At 46.4% G+C, this 9,710-nt stretch overlaps 1 protein-coding gene across 1 annotated transcript in view; it reads left to right on the forward strand.

The window, feature by feature from the left end:
• The window catches only part of MAPRE2 (microtubule associated protein RP/EB family member 2), a 115,843-nt gene that overhangs the window by 926 nt on the left and 105,207 nt on the right, over positions 1–9,710 (forward strand). The gene's annotated exons all lie outside the window — the stretch shown is intronic.

The raw sequence follows: 9,710 nt of genomic DNA on the forward strand, positions 1-9,710 counted from the left end.
GTCCCATTCCACCTGCCCCAGGAGTGTTCTCTCCGTGAGGAGGGGAAGCCCAGAGCCAGGGGGGCGTCTTGCCATCTCTCTGGTGTTGAGGCAAATGGGAGAGAAACCGTGGGGAAAGCGCGAACTCGCTGGGCTTGTTTCGGTTGTGTGAAGCAGAGAGGAGGAATTTGCAGTACAGATGTTTTGGATACAAAGGAGTCCAATACTGTTTGATTACACATTGGCGATGGGTTAAACTAAAGGGTCTATTTAAATAGACATGGTTATCCCTAACATTTTATTTACATGGAATTTTATGTTTGCTATTAACCCAAGGTTTTCTGCTTTTAAAAAAAAGTTATCCCCAAAGATCAGCCTAAATAAGATGGCCTGCTTAAATATGTACACAGAGTTTATTAAATACTTACTTTTCTTATTTGTGTTAGTTTTTATACCTCTCCTTTCTTCATGTTGTTTTTTTAATCCTCACCAGAGGGTATTTTTTCCATTAATTTTTTAGGAAGAGTGGAAGGGAGGGAGAGGGTGAAGAGAGAGAGAGAGAGAGAGAGAGATTAATTGGTTACCTCCTGCTACCAGGCTGAGGATCTGGGATCAAACCTGCAACCCAGGTATGTGCCCTTGACTGGGAATCAAACCCAAGACCCTTGGTGCCCAGGGCCAACCGCTGTAAACATTTAGCAACACTGGCCAGGGCTCTTTATATTGTGTGTGTGTGTGTGTGTGTGTGTGTGTGTGTGTGTGGCCATGACTCTCTCTACCATTGCCTAAATGCTTTCTTTCCCGTTCTTAGTCTCTTACAGAGAAACAACAGTGCCTGGCACATAGCAAAGGCAACATTGTCAGCTACTGAATTTGAACCTCTCCTCGCACTTCTTTCCCTTGCGTGGTGTTCTGTAGTCCCTTTGTGTCTGCAGCCCCCACAGCACAGAGCACAGGCCTTGCATGTCATGGGTGCTGCTTGTTTGCGCTGAACATTATCAGAAGGTGGGGTGAACATGTGTAAATAAAGCATCCTGAGTGCCTTCAGTTTCATTTTGAATACGCAGGAGCCGAAGTTCTGTGACACTTCTTAGGGGCTACAAATGGGCAGCTCATCTGTTCACTTCTTAGGTCACAAAAGTTCACTCTGTACCCATTATTGGGGGGAAAACAGCGATGTGTATGCCTCCAGGAATTCATTAAGCGAGGAGAGTAATTTCAGAGAAGGACAAACAGCGGGTTACTAGTTAAACATCTCATTGTCATCTGCCCACTGCTTTCATGAAGACAGCACACGCATGTTTAAATAGCCAGCATTTTTCAAAGTGGGAAGTTCAATGTATACTTTGACATATACCGCCAAAAATAAGTGCTAAGAATTCCCCAAGGCTTCTGTGTAGCTTAGAAAAAGACCCAGGCGCTTCTGCAACTACTACCACTTTTGTGGGAGGTGTGAGATACCGAAAGGCTGAAATGCAGACGAGAAAAATGGGACTAACCCAGATGGAGCAGAACCTGCTCCTCAGAGGGTGGCAGACGCCCAGCTCTGTCAGTGTACAGGTGGGACAGGAGGGGAAGGTAGAAAGAAAGGGTGTCGTCTCAGCTTCAGAAGCTCTGAAGTTTTCGAGAACCGATGAGAACTGCCCAGTCTGATTGCCTTAAATGTATACAGCCCTCCCGTCTTCGTAACATATCAGAGCCTCCACATAATTGGGCAAGTAGTATTCCCACCTGCCAAACAGCACGAGAAGGTCCAAAAATTAAGTGATCTTCCAAAGTGGCAATGCCAAGGTGAGAAACCTGGGCTGCTGATGCCCTTGCCAGTTTCTGTGATACCACACTGCATGCTTCTTGAATAGGTTTTGATGTCATATTGCTCAGAGGCTTTGGCGATACAAGCCCAGCTCTAATTATCTCCTCCCTCCTTCAAGTAGGAGGAACTATTCACAGACGGCATGCTCTCACTGGTTTTATTCTGCAATCCTCTTTGGACTAGGCCAACCCCAAACACTCTGAGCTGTGGTTTGCTTCTTATCTAGGTAACCAAAGTAAGTTTTAAAATCTTGGCCCAAGCCATAGAAGCCAAGCTCTCTTAAGGGCCCTTAAACGGCAGTTGCACCAACCAACAAACGCTCCAGTGCCCTGTCCAGCATCCCAACGAAATGGTCCTCTGACTCACGCTTCCATTCTCCTCCTCAGCACATTCCAGGGCTGGGAGGCTCTCTAAGCAGTACCACCTACTGGAGAGCAGGAAGATGCAATCCAACTCCCTTACATGCTCACCTGCAACCGCCCTAGACATTTAAAGTGAATTTGTTCTCGTCCACCAGATAAAGCTGGCTGTAATATTTCGCAGCTGTTCATTGCATACAATGTTTGCTCCGAATTTGCACACAGAAATGTCCAGAGAAGTACTCAAAATTGTGGTTGGTTATACCCGAGCTTTAGAGAATAGAAGCACTGGAAAACTTGCTTCCAGCAAACCTAATCGACTAATCCACACACTTCCAAATCGGCTGCTGACAACCCTTGTGCCATGAACTAAAAAAGCTCAGGTTGAGTTAGAACCCATAGCTCCAACTCTTTCTGGGATCAGCAAACCGTGGCCTCCTGTCTGTTTTTGTGTGGCTCCCAAACTAGGATTGGTTTTTATATTTCTGTAATGGTCGAAAACACATCAAGCCAAAATAACTATTTGGGACCCTTGAAAATTACCTGAAATCCAAAGCTCAGTCTACAAAATAAAGTTGATTGGATACAACTGGACTTAATTGCTTGCACCTTGTCTCGGGCTGCCTTGAGATATTGCAGCCAAGTGGACGGTCGCACCAGAGACCGTGTGGTCCATAAAGCCTACCATATTGACTGAATATTCACAGACTAGGTTTGCAGACCCTTGACTTACTCCATTTCAACATACTTCCATTTTAAATGAGAATCTGATCACATAAAGCCTTAGACTTCGTTCAGCTCTTTCCACGGAGAAGAGGGGAAAATTTGTTTCCAGACTAATCACTAAAGACGAGAGGCCCAGGGCGCAATATCACGTTAGACCCAGACTCAACACGAGCGGGACCCAAACTGACTTCCGCCTCGACAGGTGGGACACGGGACCCAGAGTCAAGTCCTGCGACGCCCTGGGGCCCAGAGTCAAGTCCCCACCCACCCACGCGTGCCTTGCCGCGCACTCAGCCTCCTGGTGACCCATCTTTGGTCATTCCGCCATGTCGGCGTCACGGTCAAGGGGTTTTTATAATAGAGATAGTTTAGTTGTGCCCCGCCAGCGTGGCTCAGTGGTTGAGCATTGACCTATGAACCAGAAGGTCAGGGTTTGATTTCCTGTGAGGGCACATACCTGTGTTGTGGGTTCGATCCCCAGTGGGGCCTGTGCAGGAGGCAGATGATCAGTGATTCTGTCTCATCATTGATGTCTCTCTCTCTCCCCCTCTCCTTTCCTCTCTGAAATCAATAAAAATATACTTTAAAAAAAGATAGTTTCACACCCCCCTTTTGTGGGTATGCACTTTGCAAAGGCAGTACCTTTCTAAATAATATGTGCATCTTAGTGGTATAGTGAACAGTAAAACTTCAGGACCTGAACAAGCCTGAGAGGGTGATCCTGACTTACATTGAGCTGTGTCTATCCGCGGAGCTCTAGAAAACGGGTGACGCTCTCTTGGCAGCAAGCCCAGACTAACACTTGCCTTAACTCTTTAGAGGAGGGAACTTCCTTTCCTGCCACCGTGAGGGGGTTTGTATGCTTTTCTGATTTAGTAAGTGAAGGCATAACTGAAGGATTTATTCAGATTTAGAACATTGTCATTGTCACTTCTGCTGCCTTTGGGAATAGCACTGCTTTTCTAAAGTATATATTTAAAGGAAGCCGTAGCCTTTTTGGCTCAGTGAGTAGAGTGTCCGTCTGAGGACTGAAGGGTCTCGGGTTCAATTCCGGCCAAGGGCACAGACCTCGGTTGCAGGTTCAATCCATCCTAGGTCCTGGGTTGGGGAGCATGAAGGAGGCAACCAATCCATGTATCTCTCTCACATCAATGTTTCTCTCTCTCTCCCTCCCTCCCTCCCTCCCTTCCACTCTCTCTAAAACTCAATGGAAAAATATTCTCATTTGAGGATTAACAAAAAAGTATATATTTAAGGTAAATTGCTTGCTACTTATAAAGGCAGTGATCATTAAATAACAAGCAGATATACATATCATCACATCACTAAAGGCTGGCATTATGCCATGGGCAATTTAGTCTGAAATTTCCAAATTTAAAAATAGATCAGATTCTGGCCTTCAAATTATTTGCCTTCCGCCCAAGGCTGGGCAGATTACTATGAAGATTCTACAAAGAATATTTGAAAGGACAATAAGGGCATTGACAGGAACTTTTTTGTGTGTGTGGGGGGGGGGGGCGGGTAAGGGTTGCCTTTTATAAAATTTCCTTCCGTTAGGAGAACTTCCTCTCTCTGAGGACTTGTGAAGCCACAGACCATTTGCCAATGAGTCTCACTGAGATGAATAGAGCCACTTCAGGGCTTGCCTAGAGCTGGTGCCCTCCTCATCCCTTCTGGGGTCAGTACACCTGCAACTTCAAGACCAGAAAGTAAACAGGAAAAAGAGGAGTTCCTTTTTCACCAAGTCAAACAAGACAGCATACATCATGCAATATATATAATGTTTGAGATCCTTGAGATCAGCTTCATCATTTCTAAAGACAAATAGACAAACCAAAGTCAGTGTGTTTATTCCCGCTTAGGACTGTTGGTAGTAAGTTACCTCCCCAGGTAACAGCCCAGTAGTGTTCCTGACGGGAGGAGCAGGCAGGGGAGGTAAGATGGTGTGACTCCTATGCTGACCAGATAAGGAACCCGTTAAATGAACTTACCTTTCCTCCCTGGTCATCATGTAGATTTCACATTCTCACTAACACATACTTTCCTACAGCCGATGCAGTACAGTTGGGTGTATACACGGAAGTGGAATCAGAGCAGTATCTGCCCTCTTAGAAGGCTGGGCCAGGCTGCCTTCAACCACTGACAGGCTAGAGTGGGAGAGGGCCTGCAACGCCTTACACGGCTCTTCCTTCTCTCCAAGATCATCCTACACCCAATCATTGAGCCAAAATGTGCTCAATTCAGAAGACCCTCTCGTGAGCCTAACCAAGACCCTGCGGCCTCCATTTCTCACCGAGCGTCTTCAGCCCTCGAGAGAGGAAAAGAGGGAGCTGGAAACACCTTCTGCTTTGCCCCACCTGGCCCTTCCCCGGCGTGGGGTGGCGGGGGGAGCTGTTGAGATAAGACTTGTTAGTTTAACCTCCGGCTTGGCCTCTATCATGATTTTTTTTTTTAAGTGTGATCTTCTGGCCACAAAGCTCCTAAAAGGAGTTCCCACAGATCGACAGCCGGAATAGCCAAGTGCTCTGTGGGACTGGCAAGTCCAGAAGGCAACTCTCTGTGCTGCTGGGACTCTTAAACAATGCTCTCGGAGGGTCTGTTAACTCTCCACCCAGCATCTGCTCTGTCAGCACTTCCAGGTCAAGTAGAATCCGGGGCCTAGGGCTGCTAGATAAAATGCAGGACATCTGCTAAGTTTGCATTTCAAAACACAGTGGTGTGTGTGTGTGTGTGTGTGTGTGTGTGTGTGTATGAAAGTATGTCCCATACGTTGCATGGGTTAGATTCATACTAAAAAATTAATCTTTTAATCCTAATTTAATCTGATTTAATTTTTAAATCTGATTTCAGATAAACAACTATTTTTTTAAGCATCAGTATGTCCCATATATTGAATGGGATATACTCATACTAAAAAAAAATTAATCTTTTCTCAAATTTAACTGGACATCACATTATTTTGGGTTGCTGTTAGTTTGGAGTTTTAATTTTGCTTTCTCTTTTTGTTTTTGCTAAATTTTGTGACCCTATTCTTATTCCATAATAGATATCACAATGACTAGCTTCCCTGGTCTGTAAAAGATCTTATCTGAGACTACCTTTCTCAGATAATAAATTAAAAAGTCTGAGCTGTCTTCACCTACTAAAGAAAAAAAAAATCAAGCCATTATATGAAGTTTTCTGCACAATTTGCTTAATTAAGAGGATAAATAAAATATAAAACTAGAACTAGAAAATTAGCACTTTTTATTATGTAAGATGTTTTCAGGTACTTCCTATGTCAGAGTTGTTGTTTTTTAATGTTTTCATTAATTACAGAGAGGAAGGGAGAGGGAGAGAGAGAGATAGAAACACCAATGATGAGAGAGAATCATTAATCGGCTGCAGGCCCCCTAGTGCTGGTCGAGCCTGCAACCCGGGCAGTGCCCTGTCCAGGAATCGAACCATGACCTCCTGGTTCAGAGGTTGGTGCTCAACCACTGAGCCACACCGGCTGTGCTTCACTGAGTTTTTAATAGAATAGACACGTCAATAGATAGATTGTTGGCTCAAGTGGAGCAACGTGAGAAACACATCAACTGCTGGAATGTCGCTCATCAAAGTTCAATCTCAGGTCAAGCCCCTGAAGCTCCATCCCAAGGGCCTGCAGTGACGCCTCCACAGCCAAGCGTGGTCCCAGCACCTGCAGCACTAGCATCCCCTTTGACACCCTAAAATCGGAATTCAGTGCCCCCCAGAACCTCCCACTCATCAGTTTCACTTTATGAAGGCCCACAGGTGACGTGCATGTACATTAAAGTTCAGGAAGCCCTGAACGACAAGATCCAGTTTTTCTCACAGAAATGGGTCTCTTTGTTCACTGCCATGTTGAAATAATCTTCAGCAAACTCTCTTTTAACACCTAACAAGGGATAGTTTCTTTTTTGAGCAAATACCTTCAAAATACAGAACTATTGTATTTCTACTTTATTTATAGGAAAATCCTGAATGAGCCTTCCTAATATTGTTTTATATAACAAAATAAGACCAATGTAAATTTAGATATGACTCTCAGGTGGACTAACTCAGCAGCCTGTTGTGAATAAGCGTCTGGGGTTGCCCTTGACTAATCACCTATAAGTTAGGTGGCACGTGTCTCCTGGCCCTCAAGTCACCAACAAATCTCATGTTCTGTATTTTATGTTGTAACTTACACAAGAAGTTTCATATACCAGCACCATACAGCCATATATTTATATTTTTTCCCCTGGGTTCCTCTAAAACAACAAACGCACGCAGTTTGGGCCTACGGCGAATTCCAGTCCACTCTTATGAAGTTCAAAGTTTGAAAAAGTCATTTTTAAAAGCTCCACAGATTTAAATTCCTTTTGAGTTCAAACACTTCACTTCCTTACTCCAGCCTACCTGCTAGTCCAGTGGTCGGCAAACTCATTAGTCAACAGAGCCAAATATCAACAGGACAACGATTGAAATTTCTTTTGAGAGCCAAATTATTTAAACTTAAACTATATAGGTAGGTACATTGTTATTAACTTAATTAGGGTACTCCTAAGGCTTAGGAAGAGCCACACTCAAGGGGCCAAAGAGCCGCATGTGGCTCTCGAGCTGCAGTTTGTCGACCACGGTGCTGGTCTGTTTGTTTTTAAGGCGTGATCATGTTGTATCAGAGGAAGAATTCTGGGATTGCAGTGAGAACATCAGAAGGGCTGAGGTTTAAAACTAGTTTGGAGATGTTACCCAACACCCATGATCAGCATCTCTCCAATCGAGTTTTCTCATCAGAGACAGTGGAGTCTGGCATCACATTAGGGATCAAATTAAGGATCAAATTAGGTCACATGTGTGGGTGTTCGTGGTGACATGACGAACGGTGACTGTTTATTTAGTGACCTGCCTCTGGTAGGGCTGGCAGTTGACTCACGGGCCTCCGACATGGTTCCCTGCTGCACCCCTAATTGGGAAGAAAGGTAGTGTTCACTTTGGGCAGCGGTTCTGAACCTGTGGGTCGCGACCCCTTTGGGGGTCAAACGACCCTTTCACAGGGGTCGCCTAAGACCATTGGAAAACACATATATAATTATGTATTGTTTTTGTGATTAATCACTATGCTTTAATTATGTTCAATTTGTAACAATGAAAATACATCCTGCATATCAGATATTTACATGACGATTCATAACAGTAGCAAAATTACAGTGATGAAGTAGCAACGAAAATAATTTTATGGTTGGGGGTCACCACAACATGAGGGACTGTATTAAAGGATCGCGGCGTTAGGAAGGTTGAGAACCACTGATTTGGGGGCACGGAACCACAGAGCACATGGCATGCGGCACCCGGCTGTAGGTCTGAGGCAACCTCAGCTTGCCCTCCTGCTCCTGAGAAATGGGAAGTTCTCGGGCTGGGAACAGACTTACTCCAGGACAGAGGGCCACCCACTGTGCTGTGAGGTCACAGGACACAAGGGGGGGTGGTTGGTGGGGGGGTTAGTTCTCGTCTGCCAGAATTCTACAGGACTCCTCCCGCATGCTTCATTACGTATGGTGGTAATAAGTTACGAAGTGGAGCTGTACCTTATCCAGTCACCGCTGGCCATTCCCTTATTAGTGAGTCTGAGCAAGCTGAGGGCGGGGCAGGAGGGGACGCCTCCTCATCTTACCTCCATCACCCAGCGATTGCAAAGGCTGTTTTCCTTTCGGGATGAAGCTCTTACAGTCTGTACTCACACTCAGTCATTCCCCACACGGATACTTTCCCCAGCACGCGGCACGCTGTGTCCCTTACCCAGCGTGTGTTTCTAGCTCCGTTGTCTTTGCAGTCTCCTGCCTGCATGTCTCCCTGGGAGACTTAAGCTCAGCCCTGGTCTCCTCTCACATGTGAATTCCTCCAGCTCCACGTGGGCTCCCCAGGCCAGGAGCACCAGCATCACCGATGCGAATGCCCAGGCTCCCCCAGACTTTCTCAATGAAAATCTGCGGTTTAATGAGATCCCCAGGTGCCACCGTTAGGTGCTCACAGCTGAGAAGCAGCCTTCAGGATAGGTTAGGTCTGGAGGCTGAGGGTGGTTCCTTGGCCTTCACTCCCGCCCCAGGCACACGTGGGCCTCCCCAGCGAGTAAATGGGTTGAAGCTGGGGAGGGACGCGGTCATTCCACGTCCTCCGCAGGAGCACCGAGCCACCCTGTTAAGAGCTCGCTTTCTAGAACTGTCCGTCGCTCTCCGACACGACACTGCTGCTGCTTACAGTCCAAGAGACACAGATGACCCTTTCCTTCCAGGCCCGGAAGAGGGCCCCTCAGGTAGGGCTCCAGGTCGTGGGTCTGCGGTTCCCTTTTGTTGCAGATTTTACGGCTGCAAACATGGGGCTGGGGGAGCTGGGGGCAGAATGCTTCTCCCTCTGTAAGTAATTCGGAATTGTTTGGCACTCTGTCCCTTTTGCTTAACATGGGAAGATCTGTCCAACACCCGTATCCGGGAGGAATTGCAGGCCACACTTGAGGTGAAGCCGCGTTCGCAGGGATCGTGGCTCCCTGGCAGAGGACAGGGAGCAGGAGTGGGTGCTGGAGAACCACCGGGTGGGGTGCTGCTGAGCAACTCCTGATGCTCCAGGTGTTACCCTGTTTTTATCTTGCGTCACGCCACAGGTCACTTCTCCATTTTAAAAACCCATCTTGCTCCTTTCTTTCATCTTTATTGTTGAAAGTATTACACATGTCCCCCTCTTTCCCACCATGGACCCTTCCATCCCGCTCCCACCCTCTCCCCAGGACGGAAACCTACGATTTCCCTGGAGGGTTGTCCTTGAGCATCTGAAAGGGTCAAGCTTTTCCTATC

The sequence above is a fragment of the Myotis davidii genome, unplaced genomic scaffold (assembly GCF_000327345.1).
Source record: "Myotis davidii unplaced genomic scaffold, ASM32734v1 scaffold520, whole genome shotgun sequence".
In the NCBI taxonomy this organism is placed as follows: Eukaryota; Metazoa; Chordata; class Mammalia; order Chiroptera; family Vespertilionidae; genus Myotis; species Myotis davidii.